Source organism: Adiantum capillus-veneris, chromosome 8, assembly GCF_014529385.1.
Source record: "Adiantum capillus-veneris isolate H3 chromosome 8, ASM1452938v2, whole genome shotgun sequence".
NCBI lineage: Eukaryota > Viridiplantae > Streptophyta > Polypodiopsida > Polypodiales > Pteridaceae > Adiantum > Adiantum capillus-veneris.
The window spans coordinates 77458399-77479455 of NC_140938.1; positions in this window are offsets into that span (position 1 = coordinate 77458399).

The following is a 21057-nucleotide window of genomic DNA, read 5'->3' on the forward strand; positions in this document are numbered from 1 at the left end:
CAAAATTTTTTATTTTTCAAGAATGCAAAAATCAGATTTTTTTCTATACATGGCACGTAATGCGTCAGCATATACACACTTGTGCAACACATGGTGGGAAAAATTAAGACAAAGTTGTCGGATCAGCAAGGTGCTACTAGCCAAAGTCAAGGTGTTATAAGACAAGCATAAATGACAACAAATTGCGCTATAAGGTGCTAGATCAACACCATACAATGGGCCTCAACACATTGATTATGCTTGATTATGGAGCATATATTTAAGTATTGTTTACCAAAGGACAACCTCAGCTGGTCGACAAGGTCATAGGTACGCATATTTATTTCAAGCTAACTTGATTTTGAGTTTTTTTTGCCGAAACATTCTTTACAATTAAGAAAGATAGTACGACTATCTTTCCTACGTCTCATAAGAATGTTTATAGTTGTGAACAAGGAGCAAGGCTCCATGTGAAGATGCTCATGGGCACAGTTTTTGTACCCAACTAGAGCATTGAAGTTTTCATAACACTTCCAATCTGGTTGCACATTGGGCAAGGCCCTCGGCAGCAGGCAATAGAGCATCATCTACAGATCCAAGCAACAATATCTGGCAGACAATTTCTTGATTTTCTTCTTGATTTCAACTCATTTGCTTATTCAGACGGAAATACCCATCGGCAAGCATATTAAATGAGGTACACCGTTTATTGAGCATGTGCTTGATACCTCTCGTATGCAATGGACATCTCTGAGTGGTCCAGGACAAAAGTACTGACGTCGAGCAGGTATGAGGCACATCTCTTGTGAGTATTTTTCTATTTTTTCAACACATTGTCCAACTCAACACGATAGATTATTTGTGAATGCTCGACAAAGTCGGCTTTCTCTTGTTATGCCATTGTAAATTGGCACAAATATATGTTCTTTATGAGCACCATAACTATGCATGCATACTTATGTGGAACAAGGCTTCGTGGTTTCCAACATTTGGACTATGCTGATAGCATATGATCTTAGGGAAACTTGACATGATGTCTGCAGGTTTTTTAAAATTACACGAGGGCATGTATTCAATACATACGCTTATACCTCCCTCAAGGAGTACATATGGCTATGAGCCAGCTTCAAGTGAACTACCAAAAACCTTGCCATAAGTGGGCGACAAGGTTAGTACATTTCAAGTTATGTTTGTTCTTGTCTATGTTTTACTTTTTATTTTGGAAAAGATCTCTTTGTTGTGCAAAGCAAAGTGCTTGGGCAGACTCCATACAAAGAAACTGTACAAGCAAAGTGCTTTCCCTGTCTTCATGTGAAGCACGGCTTCTCTTATGTGCCATAGTAGTATCGATTGACTTAAAATGAATGATAATGGCACACATCTTTGGCACTATGTGCATATAAGCTCATAGTTTTTGCAACGGTGCATTGTGACCTATCCATGCCAGTGTAATCCTGCAAGGCACGTATACTAGTGGCTCACATGGTTGAGACTGTCATTGAAGCCAAAGGCTTATCATTCTATTTTTTGACATGTCTGCATGGCATACTAATTTGATGGACATACAACACCCATCATTGCATACGCTTCCACTATAGGAGTAGCTGCTCTGTCAAGGACGAGCTCAGTTGTTGCTGTTTTTAGAAATTTTATTTTTATGTTTATTCACAGGCAACGTGCCATACATTTGCACCCTGATACAATCACGATCACATACAAGGTAAGTGGGTCAAGATGTGACTTTTGGTACCTCTCTCTACGAGGACATAGTACAATTACATTGATGTACGCTTCTAGGATAAGCTATGATGACAGAGGCATGGTCTACACTCAAGCATTTGAAAAGGCCATACAACACATTCGAATATGGGGATTTCCTCAACCCAGCATTATCTATCTCTCTCTTTCTCTCTTTCTCTCTCTCTCTCTCTCTCTTTCCAACTTCTCTCCGAGAAAAGTGAAACTAGGCATAATTTTATTTAAATCTTTCTATGTCAATACGTTAAGAGAAAGGGCTACGAGCCAACAAGAAGGGCTAAGAGCCATCTATTACCGCCTATTTTGGCATGGCTAAGAGCGTTGGCTTGGCTATGAGCCATCTGTTTGTAGTCCATTAGTGATTGATTTTAAGCTCGAGCACTTCTATTCGGTTAACTACCCATCGGTGATAATGGACAAGCAAGAGTGTTGCCCTTGGTGATTTTTTGGGATTTTTCTTGCACTATCGTGTGACCATCAAGTTGAGTTTTGAACGTCTTAAACTCATAAGGGCTTCTCTCTACCAAGGTGTATAGACGATGCCAACATTTCAAACAGCACAACTGTTCACAAAAACCCAAGATTATGGCTTTTTGGGTCCAAAAAAGATCTAGTTGTGAATTAAATTCCAACTTCAGTGGATCTTCTATTTTATCTCTAGCACTATGAGTGTCTATATGAGTCCAATTTTGGAGTAAGACCCAACTCATGATTATTAAATCACTTATTAAGTGTGATGGTGAATTCTTGGAATCTTCGCGCTTGCATTTTCAAGGAAAGACGTCCACAGACTGCCAAGCGATCGTGGAAAAGTTACCACTTCCAATGGAATGTACTGCCACGGGCCAACCCAAGGGGGGTCACGGACATAAGCCAAGGGCCGCCTACCTAGCTGAGCAATTTTTCAGCCAAATTTAACGAAGGGGTTTGACAATGTTGATTTTAACCAAGGGGTCTTGATTGTAAATGCAACTTCCAAGGTTACATGTGCAATACTACTTTCATTAACTGTATACCCAAGTAATGATGTAACAACCCCAAATCTTTCATCTTCAAAGTAGCATTCAAATCAGCCTTAAATTCAGCAACATGTCTCTCATTTGGTCGAGTGATCAGCAAATCATTGACATAAAGAATCACAATGAGAAGTACATCACCCTCACGCTTTGCATACAATGTGCTTTCTGTTGGACTGTTACGAAAGCCTTGTTTGACCAACTGAGTGTCAGCTTTCTCATACCAAGCACGAGGAGATTGCTTCAACCCCATACAATGCCTTCTTACATCTGCACACTTGTCCTTTCTTGAAAAAACCATGAGGCAGTGTTACATAAACTTCCTCAAATATGTCACCATTCAAGAAAGCAATAAAAATGTTTGATTGATGTACATCCCAACCAATATGATCTGCCAATGCACATAGAAAACACACAGTAGTCATTTTAAAAGTGGGAGCAAAAGTCTCTTCATAATCTATGCCTTTTGCCTGGCATAACCCTTTGCAACAAGTCGAGCCTTATGGAGATTGATCTCACCATCCAGCTTGCGTTTCAACTTGTAAACCCACTTTGTACCAATGGCCTTTTTGCCAAGAGGCAAATCACATAGAGTCCATGTGTCATTCTCTATAAGTACATTATATTCTGATTGCCCAATTTTTTAAATTTTGTGCTTCATCAAAAGATAGAGGTTCCTCAACATCATGTAAGCTAGACACAGCCAAAGCATAACAATCTGATGCATAAGATGCATGGCAAGGTGCATCCAATTTACTGTCATGCAATGTATGTACCAGCCATTTTGGCATACCTCTAGCCTGCTCATTTTCAGCTCTTTCCTCATCAAGTACATCATGTACATCTACATCAGTAATAGGTTGATCTGTAACATTTTCAAAAACCCCCATATGTTGTACATTTTTCTCATTGGAATAAATACATTCGAGCTTCCACCACTGAAAAGAGGCAACAAAGTGTCATAAATGTCCTTTGAGCTTACATTACTATCTCTAGTACATGACAGCAAGGGATGAACAAAATCTTTCACAAACACTACATGCTGTAAAACCTAAATACACTTTGTTTGCGGATGATACAACCTGTAACCTTTGATTTTAGCACTATAACCAACAAAAATACATTTGACAGCCTTATCATCCAATTTTTTGCGTTGTGTTTGTGGCACCAAAGCATATGCAAAATAGCCAAAAACACGCATGTGCTCAATAGAAGGCTTTCTATCATGCCATGCTTCATATGGCGTAATAGATTGAAAACCTTTTGTAGGACACCTGTTAAGTACATAAGTGGCACATGTGATGGCCTCAAGCCAAAAAGAATGCGGCAAAGCTTGACTTTTGACCATACATCGTGCCATTTCCGTAAGTGACATGTTTTTCCTCTTAGCAACACCATTTTTCTGAGGCGTATAAGGCACTATACATTGGTGTTTTATCCCAGGACTAGCAAAAAATTCATTAAATTCATGAGACATATACTCCCTTCCTCGATTGGAACGGAGGGTGCCCATAGTACATTTTGATACATTTTTTGCCATAGCTAGAAATTGTTTGAAGCACATAAAAACTTCGGACTTTGCTTTAAGCGGAAATACCCATGCATGCCTGGAGTAATCATCAATGAAAGTCATGAAGGACAGGTAATTGCCCAAGGATGGAGTTTTCATGGGCCCACAAACATCACTATGCACAAGCTGCAACCTGCATGTGGCCCTGACTGAACCATCCTTTGGAAACTTAGAACGCTACATTTTACCCAAAATATAGCCTTAATAAACATGTTTGATAGGTGCTTCAAGAGGTGGCAAAGAAGCAACCATATCAGATTTCTGCAAACGCAGCAAACTGGCAAAATTCAGATGATCAAAACATGCATGCCAAAGTTTTGCATCTGAACTAGCTCTTGAATATGCAATTGCATTTGCAAAATTTTGTCCACACTTGCCATATAAAGTGAGCTTATACATCCCACAGCACAAAAGGCCAGATGCAACAATTTCATCACCAAAACTAAGATCATGAACTGTACATCTGTCATCCACAAATCTGACTACAAGTCTAAGTCTAGCAAGTGCAGATAGAGACAAAAGATTCTTCTTGATCCCAGGTACATAAAGTGCATCAAAAAGTATGAAAGAACTACCATTTGTAGCAATAAGCACAATCTTTTCAACTCCCTAAACTGGATAAGAGGCATTGTTGGCACAAGTGGCTGAGTTCCCATTAGGTAGGGGCAGATTCGAGAGAGGTGAACAATTCACGATGTGAGGTAATGTGCTTTATAGCACCACTGTCCAAATACCACACATGGGAATTTGCAGCAACTGACATGCATGCATCATGGACAGTAGGATTGTAAGTGCACTTTGCTCTAAAAGCCCATTCTGCATCAACATCAACATCACAATCTCCTTTCACAGAAGACTCAACAGTGGGCTATATTTTTAGTGGAACCAGCATTTACAGTGGAACCACCCTATTTATTCTTAGTCTCTTTGGCCTTCAACTTACGACATTGCTTAATCAAGTGATCATTAGCTTTACAATAATGGCAACGCATCTTCTTTTTCCCCTTATCACTAGAATTGCCAGATTAAGTGCTGCAGAAGCATTGTGAATAGAAGTTTTGCTACTCGCCACACAGAACCATAAGAAGTGGTTGCATTTCTATTACCACCCTTTCTTTGAGAAGCAATAAAAGCCTATTCAAATGCACGCTGTCTAGTCCTATTTTTTCTGGAAAGTGACTCTTGCAACAACAATGTGCATAATGCATCAAACTTAACAACTTCAGGATTTCCTTGGGTCATAAGTCTCCAAGTACTAGCAAGATTCTGGTAAGAATCCGGTAAGGCATCAAGAACAGTCTGCACAAGGGACTGTCTAAAATGACTTCACCTGTAGAGATAAGTTTCTCATTGATATCCTTGACACCAGCAAGGAAAGTGTCCATATCATCTTCCTCATGCATAATCTTTGACTCCAGCTCTTTACGTAGCAAAGCAATTTTAGCGTCATTGCGACTTGCATAAAGAACAACAAAATATCCCAAGCCTGTTTTGGAGATTTTGCTGAACAAATGTGAGGAGCAATGGTGCACTTCACAGACAACGCAATCAATGCATGAGCCTACGCATCCTTTACATCCCAATGAGATTGTTCTACCGTAGGCAAAACAACTCTAATAGCAGCAATCCTTGCAGCAAGATCTGCAACATCCTCAACATCGCATATATCGTTAGAACCAGGATGTACATCAATGCTCTAAAAAATATTCCAGACACCCTTTGACACAAGAACATGTTGCATCATGTAGGACCACATAGGATAATTGTCCCCATCCAATATTTCCTCACTAGTAAACATCTTGAACACATCTATGTTGTTGTCAGCCATGGTAAATGCTGCACCTGATGTGAAAACTGCCCAAAAAGAGGAGAAACGACGCGTGAACAACACATGCTATATAACACAAACCGTAGAAGATTGTAAGGCACCTATTATGCAAAAACCGGCACTGACAAAAATTCTACATAAAATGACAAAATAGCCTGGATAGTACTGCCTGTAGTGGAAACGGAGGCCAAAATGAGCTCGAACACTTGCCAAAGCTCATTGAAATTGGAGAAAATGAGGAGGCGTGTGCTGGAGCTATAGACGACTAAGCCCAGGAGGATGCAACCTACTCTAATACCAATTGTCGGAATTAGGTTTGCAGAGAAATGCACACAGCTTGGAGAAGACAAAGGAAGCTCAAGGCACACAACAGAGAGTGTATTACTTAGTGTGCAATGGAAAGATAGATAGCCCTAGAGTGATGGGTGTCTATACAATGCATAGGGGAAAAAATCTCCTAAAGAGGGGAAAAATGTCCCAAAGGTCCTAGTGTGTTCACACACATCACTACCACATGTATATGGTAACAAAACTTAGTGAATATAGACATTTGTTAGAGATTAGCAAGATATAGATATGGTGACTAGGTGAATGTGATTCTAGGGCATCAATATTTCTATTTGGATTAGATGATTGGATAGTGTTGTGAGTGCATCAATAGTTCCAAAAGGATGAGATGGCTACGCAAGGATCCAAGTACATCAAGAGTTCTAGAGTAGATTAGATGGATAGATTGAATGATTGACCCTCGTAATTTAGTGTAAACTAGGTATTTGATTTTTGAATTGCATGCTCTTTGAAAGTATTATCATGTGGGGAAGGTCATGGGCAAAGATATGAATCTGATAGTAAGAAAATTTAGTAGATAAAGACACCATGAAAAAAGTTAGCACAGTCTAGTTATGATTACTAAATAGGCCAAAATGATTATGATTTGTATATGAGGCCCTTGTAATTTGATCAGTGGGACTGATGTCTTTAAGAAAGAGATAAGTTTGTGGATTCTTGTGCTTGAGTACATAGAGGTAGTTTCTATTGAATAAAATTTCTATTCTTTTGCTATTTTTTCAAGCATAATTTAGGGAAATTACAATTATTTCAAGAAGGGGTTAATGTCATAAGTTTTTAATGTAGTAGTACCCAACATAAACAGATTGGCTAAGAGGACCATAGGACAGGTTGAATATATTTTTTGAAGGGTATAAAACCTATAGAATAAAGAAAGCATGAGGGTTGATTTCTAGCTAACATGCTGATGTGGCAAGCTTGTATGGATTTTTTGGATCTCTACTTGAAAATTTTGGTCAGTTTGGTGCATGGAATTTGGGAGAAGTTTCTTTTGGTTCCAAGTGCTTTTGGAGATCTACTTTTGTGCATCCGTTGTACTATTTATAGGTTCCCTAGGGATCAGTCTCTATAGATCATCTCGACGCACAGTCTCAAAGAGAGCTAGCCCTTGATGACATGTACCTTTTCAAGGGAATAATGAATAATTATCAAAAGGGACACAATATTTGGGGCTAGTGCATCTTCGCTTGGAGCTGATTTTTTCCATGTTGACTCTCCTCTCTCCTCTTCTCTCCTCTCTCTCTCTCTCTCTCTCTCTCTCTCTCTTTCTATCTCTATTCAAGTTCAATTATTTTTAGTTTTTGTTTGTGTATTGCTATTGAATTTCTAGTTTGGGGTGTCTAAGATTATAACAACTTGCTTGTGATCTGGTGGACACCTTGACTCTGATCTAGAAAATGTGTAGCTCCACATACATGAACAAGGAACGTGTGGAGAAGAGCACTCTTAGAGTGAATTTAAAACAAAAATATCACGCATCAATGCTAAAATTTTAGCTACGATGCTGGTGCAGTCAAAGCTGGTCGATGCTATGATGAGAGAAATGCAATGCTATGGGTTTCTATAGATGCGAGCTAAAGGGCTAAAGCAGGTATAAAGGTCCTCGGTAGGCAAAGGGAAGTGGGGATGTATGCTTAATAGGGTTTTTTAGGCCAAGAAGGTTCCATGATGGGCCAATTAGATTGATGGTTCCAAGTGTTTGAAGGGCTTGGGTTGTACCATGAAACGTGATGTTCAAAATGTTGGACATGCGGGTTTAGATGGATCCTCAAATAGAGCTATGGTGTGAAAGTCATCATAGTCTAAAGTTGGAATTCTTTGGAAAGGAGTGATGGGCAAGGTAAGTGGAGATGATTAGTGAGAGATGACGTTCGCAACAGGGAGGAAATGATCAATTTTTGGTGCATGTCGGTCGATCATTAATCAAAGTTCAGATGGGTAGGGTATGGCCATTTGATTTTTTTTGGGGGGCCAACTATGTGCCAAGTTGACCACTTTGATAGGCATGCCATTTGGTGGGTTTTTAGCCTCATTAAAGGTCTTGGAGGTGGTGTACACTGTGTGGAGTTGGTCGGGTTTAATGGCTCATCAGTTGGAGTCACGATGGCCAAGATACGGATAGTCAAATCTGCGTGCATTTCTTTGTGTCACATTTGAAGTTCATTTGATAAACTTTAGGATCAGTGCATGGTTTGCTGCCATGTGGTGGTGATAAGCCCCAGATGTGGAATGTGGGCCTTGGAGGCCATAATATATGATGTGGAATGTACCCCTTCATGATAAGAGAAGGTAGAGAGAGGGGAGCTCCCTCCTCTTGTGATGGTGAGTGCCATTAGTGCTGCATAGGTAATGCCCTGCCACGGTTTTGCAGTGGCACGATAATTCTGAGCGGTAATCATTGGGTGAGGATTCCACTAGTGGATCTATTTGGCATTTGATGATGTGGTTTTCTTGTAGAGAGACTCGTTCCCATGCCCCTAAGTCCCCCCCCCCCCTTTGTAATTGGAGGCAAGGGTGAGCACTAGCGCTAGCCCTAGTGACCACCAAAATCTTAAGATAGAGAATGAGAGAGGACATAACTCAACTAAGAGGTGCCAAGCTCATCAAGAAGTTTCCAAATGGAGTACCTAAAAGGGCTAGTCAAATCCTAATTTCTAAAAATGGGTTGAGATCCAAAATCTTAAGATAGAGAATGAGAGAGGACAGAACTCAACTAAGAGGTGCCAAGCTCATCATTGCCAAATGAGAGAGGATAGAACTCAACTAAGAGGTGCCAAGCTCATCAAGAAGTTGCCTAATGGAGTACCCAAAAGGGCTAATCAGATCCTAATTTCTAAAAATGGATTGAGATCCCTATAAAAAAACTTTTCCACAATTTGGGGGGCTTTTTTTTAGTGTAAAGTTTGGGCTTGTCTATGAGACCTCAAGGATGTGTTTCTTTTCCAAGCCGGTCATGGTTTTGACACTCGCATTGATATAGAGGTGTTTTTATCAAGCTCAAGCAATACATTGCCCCATTTTGTGCTAGTTCTCTCCTTCTCCCCTGTACTTCTCTTTCTCTCATCTTGTGCCTCCAATGTCGGCATTGTGGAGGTGTGTGCCACCCCAAACCGGTTGTGTATGTGTGTGGAGAGAGTGAGTTAGAGCATTGGTGTGTATATTGAGAGGGTCGAGATGGACAGTGGTGGTGTGTGAGTGCAGTGTGGTGATCTTGATGAGAAAGTGTGTGCTCGTTTTTGTGAAAATGGTGGTTTTCTAGAGTGAGTAGGTTGTTTTGAAGGTGCTTCTGAGAGGGCAGGGTTGTTGTGAATGCCCTGAGTTACAGAGAGGCCTTGTGTTGTCTGTTGGGTGTGTTCCCCCATTCCCCCTCTTCATCATTTGGTGGCCCCACTGAGGAGTACATTGATTGCTCCTATTTTGACAAAGAAGCACAGGTATTTTGACTAGAAGGCATGGAGACTTGAATCTAGGGATTGATTTTCACAAGTGAAGAGAATCTAGACGAGTGGATTGCAGATTTTGAGTTGTATATGCTATCATTGTGTATGCCAAATGAGGATAGAAATATTTAAACATTCTTGTTGGTGGTACAAAGCATTGAAAGGTGAGCCGATGCATGCTTGGCCGGCTCTTGGGAGATTTTTGCAATATTTTTGTAGGGAAATGTCCTCGATTGAAATGGATGCGAAGCTTAAATATCTCAAACAAGATATAAGTGAATATTTCAATTTGATTTTGGAGCATTTTGAATCATGTTTGAGAGAATTAGCGACAACCATGCAAGTGGCTAATGGTGACTACTTCAAGCTGAATAAGTTCATGTCATGCCTGCTCCTAAATTGAGGGAAAATGTAGACTTTGAAACACTAGAGAATTACAATGGTATAGTGGCAATTGCACAAGAAAAAAGCAAGAAAATCAAAAGGAAGATTGTTCAGGGCCTGTTGGGCTACACGGTGGTGGCTCCTACCAAGCCCCCCCCCCCCCCCCCCCCCCCCCCACATATGATGTTGTTCAAGAGGAGAATCATGGGAACTAAGATAAAGTAGTCATTCCACAAAATTGGGTACAAATAGTCCAAGATTTTTCTAAGCAGATGCAATAATTAGACTAAGTGTGATGGATAGAGGACAGACAAGAGGAGCAAGAGGTAGGGTGATTCCATTGCCTGGTAGGTGTTACAACTATGGAGAAGAAGGTCATTATTATGTGTTGGATTGCCTCTATCTACCGAGAGAGAGAGAGAGAGAGAGAGAGAGAGAGAGAGAGAGAGAGAGAGAGAGAGAGAGAGAGAGAGAGAGAGAGAGAGAGAGAGAGAGAGAGAGAGAGAGAGAGAGAGAGATAGAGAGAGAGAGAGAGAGAGAGGGAGAGAGAGAAGGTATGTCCCGCTATTTGGTAGACAAAGAGTTTTGCAAGGACAACATAACGGCCAAATAGAGTAGATAGTTGAGAAACATATGCTACCAGCTCCGCCAGAAGGTGGTGAGGTCCCTAGACTCAACAACATTGGAGTGAAAAAGAAAGATGTGGAGGTTCTAGCTAATAAAAGGGCAAGAGGTGAAAGGGAAATAGATACAGAGTGGGAGAACCAATATTGCAAGGGCAAGGAGAATTTATTCAAAGGTAGAAAGTAACCCAAAAATGCAAGAGAAGGAGGCATTGCAAAATCAAGCAAGAAAACTTCTAGCTAGTGATGTGCAAAGTCAAAAGGCTAACATTACTTTTGGGCAATTTTTGGCTTTAAATCCCAAGATAATAAGGTTGTGGTCCACAAGTGTTAGCACAAGGCTTCCAAGAGCTAAGAGCAATGTGCATGCGATGCAAAATATGGTCTGAAGTGTAGGGATTCAAGTTGATATTCTCCCTCTTGTGGATGTTGTCATTGAGAAGAGAATGCAGATGTAGGATTATATAAACAGTGGAGGATGGGTATGTGCCATGACGGAAGTAACTACAGAGAGACATGTTGTTAAGGTAGTTTTCAAGTCAAATGTGCAAATGAGGATGGCCAACCATGCTAAATTTAGGTGATTGGCCATGGTTAAGGATGTGAAGGTTAACACTAGAATGGTAACAGGACACTTTTGTGTCCTGTTAAGTGACCATTTTGCTTGAATTATTTGAAGAGTATGAAAATGAATTTCTAGGTGCTATATATCCACAAAGTTTCCTTATGAGCTGAAAAAAACTTAGCATTTTTTTTTGAGTATCGATCTCACCATTAACCTTACTCTTGCACAACATTTTTGAACCTAAACTGTGTGAAAAAACGGGTCCTGTTTTTGGCCTTTTTTAAATTTTTGGCAACTATACCACTCTAAACTTCATGTTTGTGAGGTTTAGATGGCTAGAGGTTAGGCCTTCATAGTTCTCAACATGTTTTGATGCTTGTAGGGAGAGCTAAGTGTTAAAATTGAAAGTTATGACCAATTTAAGAGAATTGCGTAGTCCTGTTTTTTTTGCCAAAGTTGGCACTTTTATGATTTTTTTGGTGGCTTTCTTGATATCCAAATTCAATTTTGATTGTGTAAGTGTAATGTATAACATAAAGCTAATCTTCCTTGAGTTTTGGGGGACCTAATATGCTATATAGCATAGTATATGATGATGGTTGAGTTTTTTGATTGCTGAAGCATACGATACATTTTAGAGTAGCAAGTATAACTTTCTCAATATTGCTAGTTTCTTAGGCCAATTGTGTGTATTTTGTAGGTAGTAACCATACCTAATCATAGACTACAAACTTGGCTAGATATTGAGTAGTTTCTATGGGTTTCTAGAGGTCATAATGCTAAACCCAGTTTTTTCATGTTTGCTGTATTTAGCACTTTATCATTGCCCCCAAGGTTCCAATTGTAAGAGGTTCATTATCCTTTTGACATGCTCCATGGCTCCTTTTGAATCCAGAGGCCCAAAGGGAACTAAGAAAACATGTATATAGTATCTGTATTGAGCGTGACTATAGAAACTTTGATGATAGGTCCGCAGAATGGCAAAAATGCAACTTTTTTGTACCTTTTTTTTTTGCCCAAAAAAACTTAGTGAGGTAAGAGCAACCATATGTTTTGGTCACCAACCCATGGAAGTTAATGGGGCATTTTATCTCATGTCCTACAAAAATCTCCACTCTTATTTATATGCAATCAACCGTAAGAAATTGCTGTTTTGGGCAAAATGCACTAGTCCATCAACTTTGGAGGCATGTAGTGACCAAGGGATGAGAAAAATTACAAGTTTCTCATTTTTTCCATATGTAGTAGTTATTGAACTATAAGCTCATGAAAGGATTTTTCAAAATGAGTGGATCTACTATGGTTTTGGATTTTTTTCCCGAAACCCTGAAAGGACACTTTTATGTCCTGTTAGGTTACCATTCTAGTGTTAAGGTGATGGGCATAGAGTGCCTAATCAACTTTTTGGCAATGAAGGTAGGTGATAATTCTTAGCGTATCATTTTGGAGAGGCCATGGATTTTGGCAGCAGGGTTGAAGCAGGATTGGGAGAGCAGTATGTTTACGTTGCCAGACAAAGAGAAGGGCAAATAGATATTGTTGGACTGAAAGACCAAGGACACCCATTATCATCCTATGGAAGCTAGAGATGAAGAAAATACAACAAAGAGCTATGGATACAAGACCAAAATGGCCTATGATGAAGGATACACTGACACCAAGGAGGAGGAGAGTGATAATGACATGCTAAAGATTGATACTGATTTTTTTTGGTGTCACCATAGAGAGCTCTCATGCAATAGAGGAGATACAACCCCATGTTCATGGCATAGGTGCAGAGGAAGTAGGTAGCATGTTGAGTGAGGATCTTGCCAAGGGAGAGCTATTTCCAACTATGTGCTTCTTATCCATATCTGCAAAATACAAGGATCTACGAGGAGCAAAAGATATGGAGAACAAGATTGTATTCAAGAAGGGGTACAAGACAAAGTCACAGAAGTTGTGAATTTTGGGGGATATTAAAAAGAATCCCTGTGGCAGGAGATAAAAAAGCTATTGGATGCAAGGATCATCTATCATCTGAAAAAGACAAAGTGGATATCGTTTGCTATAGTCGGAAGCCTCGTTTCCCTGAATAATACCCAAAAATAGAACACTGCAAAACCATAAAAGAGACTAATTGACATACCTGGCAGATCTCGTAGCACATAATCAAAGCCGAAAGCAAACAGAGAGAGAGAGAGAGAGAGAGAGAGAGAGAGAGAGAGAGAGAGAGAGAGAGAGAGAGAGAGAGAGAGAGAGAGAGAGAGAGAGAGAGAGAGAGAGAGAGCGCACGTGTAGGCGCACCTCCTAGAGCGGAGTGCTACGCCAGCGCGGCAAGAGAGAGAAGAGAGGAGAGGAGAAGAATAACGCAGACAGTGGGTGCAATCTTCCCCCATGCAAGAGTGACCATTTCCCTCTTGCACAGATTTCATTTATAGATTTCTTGAATGGTCAAATGTGAGTACAAATTGGTCGGCCGGACATAAACGGCCAAAGCTCATAAGAGCACTTCAATAATCAAATATATCTAAAATATGATATTCTTTCACAATAGCTTAGCTCGGTTAAGCCTTTTCCACCTGTCGGCTGCAAAATAGTAAAATACCATTTCCATAACATACCTCTCCATTGGAAAGCAATTGTCCTCAGTTGCGAAGATAAGAATCTGCAAACAATACTTGTCAAAAACAATGATTAGAAATCTGTATTGAAACTATCACATAGTAAAAGAAAAATCCATAGAATTAGATAATATTGCTTGTGCCTGCCGCCGTCATCCACATACTATCATTCTAGTGTCCCATATCACAAGAATAAGCAGTATATGTCATACCTCGATGAATCAGGATATCATTGGTCACACTCATCATTCAATAAGTCAATTTTCATCAATGTCAATTGCAATTCCATAAATATTGTCGCGACCAAAAATCATCATATACCCTTTTCAAATTCAAATCCAAATATCTAGCAACATATATCCATTTCAAATACAAATCCAAATATCCTTCATTTTGTATACCCAGGTAACAAAATCAAACCAGTTACAGTGGTGGCCAGCCACTGCAGCATGATTTTGTGATTGGTGTTGCCTAAATTGGCGAATCTACACCAATAAGACATGTTGCCAAAATCGGCAAATCTGCACTACTGCTGCCTAAATCGGCAAATTTTCATTTGATATAAGTTCAAAAAGTGTGAATCTATAGTTTGTTGTTGTGCTCCCTAAATCGATGAATTTGCAATAGATGAGCATTGAGACACTGCTTAAATCGGAGAATCTGTGTGCATGTGACCAATGGACCAAGAAAGATATAAAAAGAAAACATTTGCCACCTATTTTATACCAAATTAGAGTATGTTCCACTGACAAGGCACTTACAAAATGTGGCTCAATATCCGAGAGCACCCTAGCTTAAATGAGGAGCTGCATAGCTAATGAATAATCATGTCAATAAAAATTTCATACCGTGCAAGTAGTAAGCCCTGACGATAGCAGTGTATTTTCTATTGAAAATTGAAATGAGTGCCTGGAATGTAAACTACATTGAGAAATTGAATACGTAGAAGTTTGGTGAAGAAATAGTGATTTAGCAATGCGATAGAGAAACGAGTTTAGTGTATAGTGCGTACCTGCATTGTTTTCCATGAATGGCATATTCTATGAGAGGATTAGTATATGAATCGAATAAGTACCAAGCAAAAAGGGTTAAAATGGTTTTGAAAAATAAAAACAAAGAGAGGATTCATGTAAATGGTATACTAAAAACACTTGCGTCCTTAATGGTGTGCTAATTACAATAAAGTAAAAAATGGAGTAGTCCAGATGATGGTATGGAGCCATAAAATTGTGAAAGAATAAAAGACATGAGGTTAAAAGGGTTGACCAGTGCAAGTAGTAGGTGCAGAATATAACAATGAGCCATTTAAAGAGGAAAACTTTGAATAAAAATCACCAAAATTTTGTAATTTATGCAATTTTCAACTATGGATATGTGTGCATAACAATTAATAACATCAAATGATGGACGAACATTAACTTATGAAGGAGTCGTACGTAGATGCGAGAGGTTAAATGACAATGGGTTGCTAGCGATTAACACTATACGGTTTCCAGCTTCTAAAATCTTAAAGATTGTATAAAGATTAATTCAAATGATATGATTATTGAAAAAGCAATGTAGAATTGTCTGACCATGGCAAATATAGGTATTTTTGAGATCTTAAGCACAACAAACCCTGTGCTCGAAATTTTCAGAATCAGATTTCGATAAAATCTGGAAAAGTTACGGGCCCTGAAAGGTTACACTAGGAATTCAATTAGTTAAGTAAAATTGGATGGTTTCAGTAATTATTATTAACAAAGACTTTCTTATCCTAAAGTTCTAGAAATTACTGATATTTCCAATTTTCATCATCAAAAATCAGTGAAAATAGTAAAAATTTCTAGAAGCTGAGGGGGGCTGTGTGGGGTAATGATGAACTCTCCCATACTAGATTTAGCAGCAGGGGGCATTTTTTGACTTGCTGGGGACTGCTTGAACTATAAGCAACTGCTTTTTACAGCCTGTGAAAGCTTGTGAGTGCTAGAAAACTATAAATAGGACCCCTTGCTTCACAATTTGATAGACTCGGAGCCTTGACACACTCTCTCATCTAGAGAGAACGCTACGAAGAAATCACTAGAGATTAAGCTCTAGTCGATTAACCTAAACAGTAATTAGCCTAATCCTTCTTAATTAGCAAGGCTATATTAATCTATTTTGTTGACAAATCAAAGATTAAGCCTATGTATACTCATAAATCCTGTTTTAATTAATTATTCTCTGCTGAACATTGTAATTAAGCTTGGTAATGTTAAGCTAATTAATTATCCTATCATATTAGGACTGAAATTACCCAAATTAACCATGAATTGAAGGGAAATATATTAATTAATCTTAGATTAAGTTGACCTAATTATGAGAGCTGCATTAGATATTTATTAAGCTAGAAATATTATCATATAATTTTCTGAGTAAGTTTCCTAATTAATTAGGCAAAATTACACTGTTCTTTAGAGAAAATTAAAGGAAAAAATAATCAAATTGATTCAAAATACTTTGATCTATTCATTAGTGGTTATTTATATGCTAGGAAACTCATGATAATTAGAAGAAGCTCATATTATTAATTGACCTAATTACTTTAGCAGAAATACTCTATTTTTAAGACGAATTAAATAGGGAAAATTAGTAAATTGATTTCAAATGCTTTGAGTTATTTATCAGTGGTTAATTATATATTAGGAAACCCGTGATAATAATAATAAGCGTAGATAGTTAATTTACCTAATTACTTAAGCAAAAATACTCTATTTTTTAAACAAATTAAATAGGGGAAATTAGTAAATTGATTGAAAATTCTTTGAGTTATTTATCAGTGGTTAATTATATGTTAGGAAACCCGTGATAATTAGTAAAAGCTCAGAAAAGTAATTTACCTAATTACTTTAGCATAAATACTCTGTTTTTAAGACAAATTAAATAGGGTAAATTAGTAAACCCGTAGTAATTAATTAAGAAAATTACCTCCGCATAATTGGATGGTATAACAAGTTACTATCAGTAAAATCTTACCTAATTTAGACCATAAGTATAGGAGGGAAAGATTATAAATCAAATTTATGAAAATTCCTAAAGATAGAACATATTCAATTACAATTTAGGGTGAGTAATCCATTAGCCGATAGAAATTTATAATTTACTAAGACTAAAATGGAATATAGACAAAGAATAAACCTAGTTAAACGGGCTTCCCAAATTAAATGGTAATTACGGAAAATTATTTATAGCATAAATAAGTTACAGGAGGAATATCTCATCAAAGTGACTATTGAAGATACCTACTTACTCCAAAAAATCCTTATTTTTGGGTAAAAAAAGAAAAAAGAATATTATTCAATTAAACTTCTAATGGATTAAGTCTTTTTATAAGGCGGCCGACATGGCTCCAAAGAGAACCAAGGGAAATCCTCTTACCCAGGAAGAGGATGTTAGCAACAAAAGAAATAAAGTCACTAATGACCATAAGGCTGGGCCTAGCCATAGGCTGACGGAGGAAATTCTACGGGCTCCCACCCAACAACACATGGACGAGCAGTCCCACGTAGATTTCTATTTTGTTCACTTTAAATATTTTATATAAAGTTCATTTTTAAGTTAGCATTGCATACGTAGGGTTAGGAAGGATAAACTGGCTGAAAACAGAAGGTAACTGCCAACGTGCATTGGTTTATAATGTAGGAAAGAATTGTTTGGGTTAAAATTGGTTGAATTAGGAAAGATATGACTGATTATCCTTAAAACAGCTTGTCTCAAGACACCTCCGACTCCTTGGTATAAATTTATGATAATGATGGCTTTCTAGCCATAGATAAGTCGGTTACCCCCATGAACGATGAGTTTCTACTCCGTGTCATGTCTTGATGTTTTTACATAAGTTAGGATACCGTTTTTATCCTAGGGGAGCCGCCCGGTTGTATGGGCAACAGGTTTGGTGTATGGACACCCGGAACCTTGGGTGGGGGTTTATCCACTCCCGATTTGAATAAGAAATGGTTGCCGTTTTTCACTCTTAGGTGGTCTTGAGACAAGAAGAGTACTAGTCATGGTTATTATGGATAATGTTTTGATTGACACTACCCTATCTTAAGTTTAAAGATGTCTGTTTTCTAAAAGAATTCTTTCAATGCTGTTTTCAAGGAATTACTGTGATGGAATGTAAAGAAACCATTATTTTAAATGTTAAAACAATGTGATAATAAGATAAATGAATCTTGTGTGAGTGCAGGGTGGCAAGTGGGGATTGTCTAAGGTTTTCAATCATGGACGGGTGGACCTGATTAGTGAGGTACTATCCATTCCTGCGCACTAAAGCATTTTAGAAACTTCTTCACTTGGAAGAGGAATCCACCAACGGCTGTGCCCTCACATATGTTAGGGGGAAAAAAGCGTTGGCTAAGGAAACCATAATCTGAATGATGAAGTTATAGGGCTAGAATAAGAATTTTTTTGTAGGCCGTTTGAATACGTTGTCCCGTTTTCGCTGTCTACGAGACAGGACTAGGTCTTCTTCTAAGGCTATAAACCCAAGCCATTATCAATGGTAAAGGTTTATTCCTTGGATTTTCTTATTTAGAGACTCTGATTTTTATCAGACCTAGAGACTTGTCAAGGATCCCATCCCGATCTTTGGTATTGGCGGGTTGGGGATCTTACAAGTTGTATCAGAGTCTGTGTTAATTAAAGTCTTGGACCTAGGGGAAAGTTTAAGCCGTTAGGTTGAAATACGTTATCTTTGACAAATTCAATTAAAGACGTATTTAATTGAAGAGAGGGAGTGGAAGGAAGAGAGAGAATTATCCCCATCTTTGTAGGAAAATTTCCATCAGGCCTACTTCAAATTCCTAGATTTCAACATTACGTTTATGAGGGCTTGCCTATCCCGAGACTATTCAATGCGAAAAATTGTGATGAAATGACTGGATAATAGATTTTCTCCTTCCACTTGGAGAATCAAGTGGTCAAGATCTGGTGGAATTTTCTTCATTGATGCGGGAGAATTAGAAGGTTTAGAACTAAATATGAAGAAACTCAAATGGACCGAAGATCTTCAAGTGATTGAAGTATACTTTTTCGTTGGGATGGAGAATTCAGAAGATGATGTCTAAGTATCACAAAATCAGTGGGTGTTTGATCAGGTGTCTAAAGTAGGTAGAATTAGGCCCATAGGAGTAGGCCCTAGTTTTAGTGGACCAAAAGATGTTTTATATTTTGATCCTATATCTGATCCGCCCAAAGTCCTCAAGATTTTAGTATAGTACTATCATCATCTTTGTACATAGAAGGATCTTCATGGATTGTATTAACTCTTGTACATACTATGGTTCTCATGGGTATGCTATAAGTAGTTTTGTTTATGGTTTGGCAATTTTCTTCATCCTATGTGCAAAAGTCGTAGGAGATAAGTTAAAAGCATAAGTAAGAAATATTTCATCTGGTACTAAATTCCACTAATTCAATCTCAGGGAAATACTCGCGTAAATAGCCTTTACATTGTTAGTTAAGAGAAAAAATTACTACTAAAGCAAGTTCAACTCCCTTCTTTCAAAGGAGAGGAACCCAATTTCGAGCGAGATGCCGAAGCGTGGTTAGATGCTATGGATGACTATTTCAAAGCTGCAGGAACTGCTCTAGAAAACCAAACAATGTTGGGTATGTTCCGTCTGAGTGGAGATGCCAAACTTTGGTGGAAGAAACACTGCAGAGATAATCCCACGAGTAGTCCATCTAGGGAGAAAATGAAGCAGGCAATCAAAGAATATTATCTCCCTTCTGCACATCAGGCTATCAAGATAATGAATTCTTTAGTCTACACCAGCTATGACTTTCATTAGAGGGGTACTACACCAAGTTTGTGTCTTTACGACGCTATGCTCCCCAGATGACCATGGAGCAACAGATTGCCTGTTTCTGTCAAGGCCTCAACAAACCCCTAAGTACACGTCTCGAAGCCATGAGGCCTACATCAATATAGGATGCCCTTCTCGGGGCTAATCCTCTTGTAGCCGAAGGAACCAACTCCATAAGGAACTATAACAGATTTAATAACTTTAGGGGAAGAGCCAGGGGAACTTTCAACCAAGGATACCAACAACGTGGACTAGCTGCAGTAGTAAACCTGGAGCAGACCATCCCAAATGTTAGGTGCTATGGATGCATCAAATGGGACACTATAGAAATAACTATCCTGAAGAGCAAAACCCTCGAACTACTGCTAGAGCCATTCCTCAAAATCAAGGAGATAATTTAAGAAGAGGTAGAAATGGAGGACAAGGTAGAGGAAGAGCAAGAGGAGCCAGATCTTATGCAATCATAAGAGAACCAACCTTATGAATAAGAAAGATAAAAGAGCCACTCGTTTGGCCATAGTTAGCAATCTTAGAGCTTTGTAAACCACTATAAATCAATAATGTAAAAACTTGAGTTACTTATATATAGTAATGGTATACATGATTTTCTTCTCCAAATTACTTAATGAATCTAAAGTTAAGTTAGTATTCAATCAATAAATTAAGGATTGATCTAGCAAACAAATGAGACAGAGGTTCCCGATAGTATGAAAAGAATTTGAATTTTGAGAATGAGATAGTTATCAAGAAAACAACTCACATTCTTTGTGCACACGATAGCCTTCCTTGGAAAATGACCTAGATTTGAAAGTATTGAGGTACGAAACTAATAGGAAGCCCAAAAGAAATCTTGGTATGATACTTCTTAAAACCCTTTACATATTGTTGGTCAACCAGGTTAGAGCACAGAGGGGGTACCTCTAGTGCAATGGTGGAAGCTTGTGCCGAACGCAGATTGATCAGAATGGCAAGAACACGCCGAGTGCGTTCAAATTGGCAAAGCTGAAATACATGATACTTGTCGAACATTGATTGCTCTGAATGGTCAGTTAGGCTGAGCGCGTTCATGTTGACAAGGTGGATATATGGATCTTTTATGGAATTGATTTAAC